Below are 8,263 nucleotides of genomic sequence, written 5' to 3' on the forward strand. Positions count from 1 at the left end.
ACAGAATTGTAATTTCTTCAACAAATTACCTGCAGAGCGTGACGGGTTAACAGACTTCGTATAGATACAGGTTTGGAAGTTGCAAGCACTATCATCTCAATGGATGGGTAAGGAAGGATATGTTGGTGAGTGCAGCTGATAAACACTGTGACTGCGGAGCATCCATTCAAACCAATCACCACCTCGTAAAATGCTCGTTCCCGGAAGAGTAACGAAAAGACAGAAATGCCTTAAATCCTGCATGTAATTTATCAAACCCATCGTGGTTTGCATTCATAGTCTATCTGTTTCTATAGCGTCAGAAATATGATTTGGAATATTTGCGTGAAAATGATAATGCCATATATGGTGTTATGATGTTGGGCTTGTCATTGTTTGGATTAATGAGGTGCAAGATGGACATAAATTGTCCAGTTATTCTCTTTGACATAGATGGGGATCATTCGAGACAGGTTTGATGGATCTTTCTTTTGATGAAGATTTTTCTACTATGCTTGGAAAGACAAAACGTCTTTCCTTGTTGCATATACTGATTCAATCCTCTGGATATACATAGTGTTTTCTTTCATCCTTCAAGCCTATTCCATAGTAAGCTTTCTCCCCCAATTTTCATATTTCATTCTGGGCAGATCAACCAACACTGACAAAATAAACAAAAAAGGAGTTAAACGGCCGACATTTTATGATGATTTTGGAATGGGAAACGAATGTTTATGAAATAGAAAATTGCTTAAGCTTTAAATTCCCCCAGTGTTTCTGGTTCTCAGTCTCGGCAAAAACAGACACCGCTTCTTGCACCGTTATCGATTTGTCACCTTATCTTCTCTAAGCTTTAAAGTAAAGTGACAAACGGATTTGTATAACAAATTATAGAGAGCGACGGCAGGGGAAATTTATCTCTATTATTTGTCTCTAAAATACTGTAAATTCCCCAAAAGAGGTAGCACATTGCACACCCTGTTCAGGGCGTTGTGAGTGAATAAAATAGCTTTGCACTCTTCCAGGCTACTGAAAAACAACTAAATATTCAAGGAAGCAGGTGTTTATATCTTGATGAAATTATAAGTGATAAAACATCTTTAGAATCAGAACAATGATGGTGACTGTCAAAAGCAGAGTCTGAAAACTGCCAGGTATTAATTTCTCTTACATTTCTTTTTTTTTTTTGGGGGGGGGGGCAGCATTTTCTTTCCTACGAAAAACAAATCTTTTCTACGAGAGAGAGAGAGAGAGAGAGAGAGAGAAGAGTGTTAATTGTTTATTCTTTGATCTCTGCTCTGCGATTTTGAGTAAACGATAATTCCTAAAGATGGAAAACAAACATTATTTGGAGACTAACAACTATAATTACTTTCCAATGCTGTCTTCACATATAGATCGTGCCTCAAAACTTATCTATACAAAATAGCATAATATGTTTGTTGAATTTGAACTTATGAATGTAATTATGTCAGATGTATTCGCAACTCTGAGCCTTTATGGTATACGTATGAGAAACAATTATTGTAGAGTAATATATTGTGTTTGGTAACTTGCAATTTTTTTTTGTTATATTTTGTATTATGGTATAATTTGTTGGTAAAGCGCATTGAAATTCTTTTCAAGTCTGAAATGCCCTATAAATATCATACAAATTTGTTCTTATTATCATTATCATTATTATTACTATGATTATTACTATTATCATTATCGTTTTTATAATTATTAAGATGATGATGATGATTATTAATATTATTATTATTATTATTATTATTATTATTATTATTATTATTATGGAAGCGTATAGGAATCAAGTGTTAGTTGTATTAGAAGGCCTATACTGTTTTGTTTTCAATGTAATGCCGTAATAGTTATGAGCGGGCATTTCATTGAGTGTGTTTTCATTATATATAATTTTAACTGTTGGCTCCTACTTGGGCCGTGACAGCGGCAACTGACCTTTCCTCTCATACAACAGAAAGGTTAAAACTATGCCAAAGACCCCCCCCCCCTCCCATCAACTGGACAACTGCTGGATACAGAAGAACAGTAGAGACACAAAATAAATTCATTTACAGTCGAAAGAGTGGCGATGACCACTGATTATTTTTCTAGCACGGAGAAGTGGCAGGTGGCCACCTATAGTATCCGCTGAATACACAAGTCCATTAAGAAAGAAAGAAAAGAAAGGAAAAGATCCGCTATTAGAGGAAATCCGTTTTTAGGAAGGTATAGGACCATCGGCACTCTTTACTTCTCGAATTCTTGGCCAAGCATCAGTGCCATTCATCATTTGGGAGGAATTGTTTTCAGAAGGAAAATATTTGCCCGCACTTGCGGCAATTTCTTGACGGACGCACTTGCACTGTCATCTGAGACGGTTTGAGTGATGGTCAATTACGCCCGTCGTGTGACGTCACACGGTACATGCGTAGTCATCAGCAGCCATGGCGCACAGGAAGCCGTACAGAAATCTACCTGTATGACTTTTGTTCAGAGATGTAGATTTATCAACAAAAGCAGGATGTCGCTTGAGGTAGATTCAATGCTCGAAATAGACCGAGGAATAGATTGCATGTTTATAGTAGACCAGCCAAACCTCAAAAAAGGCTCTAGATAAGGATTCGACGGCATTTTTTGTTAATGCTCCGTTCTCATACTGAAAGTCTTGCAAAAATACTAAGGAATAGCGTACGGCCGGATGTCACGCGCGTTTTTGCCGAAAAATGTCATTTTTAGCACAAAATTCAGAAGCATGTCAAAAATCACGATTTTTATTTTTTGCTTGCATTCAATTGATATTTGAAAGATCATGAGTTTCAATTGCCCCTTTTAATGAAATTGCAATTTAAATGTGTTTCCTTAGCATTTTAAAAAGTCATTTTGTACAGCCATATATGGGGCTCTCAAATGTTTGGGTGTTGTTTTCTCGAAATAATATTCACAGATTACTTAACGTTCTGCAAAGTTTGCTTTTCCAAGCTAATTAGATGATCTTCCAAAAGTACTTTAATGTTTTATAAAACTACAAGTGCTTCTTTAATTGAATGTGTCAATATTATTTCTAGTTTTCTTGAAGAAATCTTTACTTTTAATCAAAACTCTGAACTTGCAGGAACTCAGAAAATGCATTTTCCGAGCATTTTCCAGTAGCCCCGCGCAGCTTGTGTGCGCGCGAATACTTAATACGTGTGCGTACGTCTACCACACGCACTACCCCTACGATCTAGCTACATACAGGTAAAATCTCTCGCGCGAGAGCTGCATGTTTCGGTCGTTGAGTTGGAAACGTGGTGACTGGAAAAGGGACTATTTCCTTCGAATGTAAGTAACTTAGTAAATAAATACATAGTTCCTTATTGCACTGCATAACGGAACTTAAAAATCTGTTTTGATCTATTAGTTAGATATAAAACTTTGATCTGAGACTTGGTTAATATCAAGGTTCAAGCGCTAGTACTACGTTAGGCCGATGTCTTTAATTACTGTATTTCGCACCGATCCCGTGGGCGCGGGCATGCCTACCAACCCCCGGGCCGCCACCCGACCGTGCCGGCGGTGTTTGTTAGTGGAACAGCGATTATTCCGTAAAGCACGTCTTGACACGGTGCGAAAAGAGGCCTAACAAACATTAGGTCTACGTCTAGATTTAGGTGTCTTGTTAGTTCGATCTAGGTTTGTAATTTATGGCCTCATCACATGCAGTTGGACTGAATCCTCGTCTACTGTTAGGTCTAATCTATCTAACGGTAATACACTCTCTCTAACTGTTAATACTAACGTTAGTGTTAGACATTCTAGCTAGTAGGGGTAGTGTTACTCTAACGACGAATGTTAGTGTTAGTGCTAGAATGTACGGCTACGCCTGTTATTATGCCAAAACAATTCAATCGGGCTAGGCCCTATGGCACTAGTAGTATAATCACAATGAACTTAACACCTAACGTTAGCACATTAGCAGTTGTATAACGTGGACAGTACAGGTCCACTACTACTAACGTTACTGCGCTGGTTAGATGTATTTCTATTTGTAGGGCTAGAGCCAGGTCCAGGGCAAGGGGCTGTAGACTATACAGAAGATGTAGATGTAGATCTACCAACGTTTAGAGTCTAATAGTAATATACTAGACCTACAATATAAAATCTAGGGCCGGGGTCTGAAGCATAAATAGCTGGCGTCTGGAATTAGGATCTAGGTCTAACCTTAGTCAAGATCTGGGCCACTGATTCTACCTAACGTTAGAGGTTTCTAGTAATCTACTACTCATATCTAGGCAGTTTTGTTGTAAAGACCCAGCTTACTAGGCCTAGCTAGACCTAAGTTTAGGCATCTAGAGGTTCTAAAATCTATGCATAATAATTATAATATATATGTAGGCTAACTTTGATCAAAAAGTTCATGTTAGATCTAACATTAGAAGATCCTAACATTAGCTCTAACGTGAATTATCTAGGCTAATATTAGTCTCTAGAGCAGAGGTCTAAGGTTGATTCCACTCTTTCTGGTATTTGTAGACCTGTGGGTTCAGAAAAAGAGTCTAGGATTTAGGCCTAGGTGTTTTATATAAAAGCGAGTCTACAACCAAGTGATCTTGCCATTCGAATATGCCTGAAAGAGAGAGAGAGAGAGAGAGAGAGTGTGTTCAATCCTGACTGCCAACCTCTCCTAATCTGTGAATCATTTACATGTACTCTTCTAGTTTACAAATAGATCTAGTCAAAGAGAAACTATTTAGAAATGTCTTTACTCATAAGTACCAAGTTCTTATGTTAATGTCTCAAAGAATAAAGGTTCATTTGAAAAAATGTAAATATTACATTTTTAATGGATCATTTATACCGACTCACTGAAACCTAAATATCTTCTTCTTTTTTAACTTTTTAAAAAGCTAAAAAAAAAAAATATCATCTTAATGAAAGAGATATATTTTTAGTTATAATTGATTTGCATGGGAAACAAAGAAAATTATGTCAATGTCAAGATGCCTTTTCAAAACAATTAAATTTCAAATTAATTTTATTTTTTGTTCACTATTAGCTTATAATGCTCTGCTTTAAAGATGAAAAAAAAAATTATTTGAGCCATGTCGATTTCTGTTTTCAGCTAGATGTACCAACAAGTGGACAGACTGAGTCTTGTCTTCAAACTTCACCAAAGAGAGAGACATATGCCTATTCTGACTTGCCAAAATCTAATTGTAAAGACTGAGCTCTTTCTACCTGCAACAAATTGCAGAACAACCAGAAGGTAAGAAACGGTAAATGTCTTAGATAGCGGTCTAATTTGAAATATCTTTTAAATACTAACTTACTAAGTGTTTGATTATCAAATGTATCACTTCAGTGCCCAGTTGAAAATAATGCCAAATCTAAATACATTGAGTATCAAATATTCCTATTCCATTTGAATAAATTGTAACAAGCATGTTTTCGCTTTGACAGTTGCATTACAATGCAGTGTACAAATACTTTGCAAACAAAGAGAGGAGAATAATCTTATACACGTGTATCTCCATTTATATAATAAGGGGAGCAAATCTATGATCGGATGTGTATTCTTGTTTTCTTGTAAATTCATTGCATGTTCTATTGTAGAGGATCATATGAAAGAACGGTATTCTATCTACTGAAGATGAGATCATATAAAAATCAAACATAAATGTAATCAAGTAAGATATTATATGTAATGAAATATTTCTCAACCATGTCAATTGGCACAAGTGTTTAATGTGTGCACAAATGAAAATACGTCTGTAGTCACAGATCAATTAACTTTCCATTGTTATTATGTTGCGTTAAGTATGACGTAAGGGTGATATGCTGTGATGTATTGTTCTTTATTTTTATCAAGGTGTCACCAACAAATGGACATGCTGAGTTTGAGATCACATCCACTAGAGTGAGGGGGAGATAGAAAGATGTCTTGACTGCGATGTGAATGCCCTTTCCAGCTCAGAAGTAAGTGTCATCGATTTGAAATTAGGAATATCATCTCATGAATACAAATCGATTTATGCAAGGAAATCATATCCTAATCCACATACAAATGAGAGCATGATACAATCAAATATTTGTGTACAGGAATTACAGGTGTCAAGATGACTTCCATCCTACATAATTCATTTTCAGTAAGATATGGCTTTAGAGCATCAAAGATGATAATAACAATTACATGATTAATGTATTACATGTAAGACAAATTAATGTTGACAGTGACCTGAAGATCCAAAATCTCATACTAAGGGTTTCATGAGATCGTGATGATTAATTCTAATTCATGATGAATGTGTTTGTTTATGTTGCAGTATGATTATCCTGTTTCACTCATAAAAATGATAACTTATTTAAGTTTTTGTTAATTGTATTTTCGACCAGAATTAGCACAAAGTGGACAAAATGGACCCTGCAAACCACAGCCAGCTACGGACAAGAGAGAGAGAGAGAAAAAAAAGAAAGAGAGAGATGTCCTGACTACCAATCTCTAATCTGTGCATCCTGCACTCTATTTCGAAAGGAAATGTGGGAGGTAAGCAATAATACATGTACATGTAAAATGTAAACCCCAAATATGTTGGAATATTTTGTCAAGTCTTTGACATCTTGACCAAATTTTTGACTGTCGATCGTTCATTGGGCAGAAAATTAACGCATGTTTTGCTAAATGAATGCAGTACTGCATATGCATGTAGTCAATCACTCCAACAACGAAGATTTACATGAATTAACGCTGATTATTATTTTTTTTTTTAGCCTCTGTCAAAGATGGTTGCAGGAGTTTTTATGTTGTTGCAGTCATCATTCACACGCACATCTATCCTATTCTCATCTTGCAATAACTTAACATTTACTCAGCAGATCATCTTCAACTTTGGTTTTATACAGAAGAGATGATTACCTGCTGAGCATTGTACAAGTAGCATTTTAGTTATTGTTGTGATTTTGCTGCTGATTGTAAATTACAGGGAAACCCTGATTTTTATTGACTGTAGAGCATTGCTACCATGACATTATATTTACCTTCGGATGGCAAAGTTACCATAACCTCTAAGCAATTTGACTTTGATTAGTTATGAGGGTATTGATGTGAAAGGTCACAGGGACATTATATGCACGAAAGTGTTGAATGTATCCAGTTGCAGTATCAGGCAAGCACTACCTTGAAATTCTTCTGAATGGAATAAAAAGCTTAATGGAAAGAATTGGATATTTGGATCATGAAAGTTTCCTACATTTTATATTTCATCGTGTACTCACGGTTAAATTGCTACAATTAGGATCTACTATATAAAATAATATACTTTACAGTTTCAAGGAAACACTACATATAGAGGAAATCAAGTAACCGTATGTCTTTATTAGCCTATATGTCACTGTGTCTTCACCAAAGATTAAAATGCCCATGTCACTTTCCTCATCAAGTAAAGACAGATACACCATTCTTTCTCTCTCTCTCTCTCTCTCTCTCCGTCTCTCTCCAGAAACAACCCTGCCAGGCTATCCGGTCCGCATCCAGATTCCGTATGAAGGATGTCATCAGAACCTGAACTTACATGTGGAATGCATCCATCTAAACTTCTCAAATATAATCACAATGTGCTTTCAGAACTATTATAGAAGTTGAATATATAAAAGACATGTGTATATATTAGACATTTCTACTAATCCAGATTAAATGCTTCTTTTCTAATCTTTTTTTTTCTTTTTTTTTTCCCTTAGTGATGAAGTAAAACAAGACCTGATATCAAAATGTGCACAACACTACTTGGCAAAGAGCATTTACAATATGATTTGATGTAGATCTACTTCCAATTTTGATGGCAGCATTAAAGGGATGAGGGATGGCCTACTTTTGGTTGAGATGGGGGCTGATATGGAGATTTTGTAAAATAATGAGAACCCTGTTACGAAATATTAAAGAGTAAACAATACCAAGAGGAATTCCAAATTTATTTGTTAAAAATTGGTTTTGAAAAGGCTGAGATGTACAAAAACAAAGAGGTCCTAATAAAGGTGGCACCCACTTCTAATTATTATCATTCTGTGTCACTTTTTAAAAAGATTTCTCGGCCGTTTCAAAACCAAGAACTTTAATCAAACAAACTTCAAATTACTCTAAGAATTTGATGCTCTTTCATATTTCATAAGTTGTTTTTATTTGCTTGCAAAAAGTTAAAGTCTGAATCTCCATCTCAACCAAAACTATTCCATGCCTTTGAGACTCACAGTTACAAGCCGCATACTAGTAGTTCATGGAAATTGATCCTGTTATTTCCTTTGAAGCCCA

At 35.7% G+C, this 8,263-nt stretch overlaps 1 long non-coding RNA gene across 1 annotated transcript; it reads left to right on the plus strand.

Annotated features, from left to right (window-relative positions):
* Positions 1-3,232: 3,232 nt before the first annotated feature.
* Positions 3,233-6,381, plus strand: LOC139736675 (uncharacterized). The gene is made up of 4 exons (XR_011711270.1): positions 3,233-3,303; positions 5,084-5,227; positions 5,831-5,937; positions 6,355-6,381. It is a non-coding gene; the product is annotated as an uncharacterized lncRNA (long non-coding RNA).
* Positions 6,382-8,263: the final 1,882 nt, after the last annotated feature.

The sequence above is a fragment of the Diadema antillarum genome, unplaced genomic scaffold (assembly GCF_040938485.1).
Source record: "Diadema antillarum isolate AM-2024a unplaced genomic scaffold, OU_Dant_1.0 seq00000661_RagTag, whole genome shotgun sequence".
In the NCBI taxonomy this organism is placed as follows: domain Eukaryota; kingdom Metazoa; phylum Echinodermata; class Echinoidea; order Diadematoida; family Diadematidae; genus Diadema; species Diadema antillarum.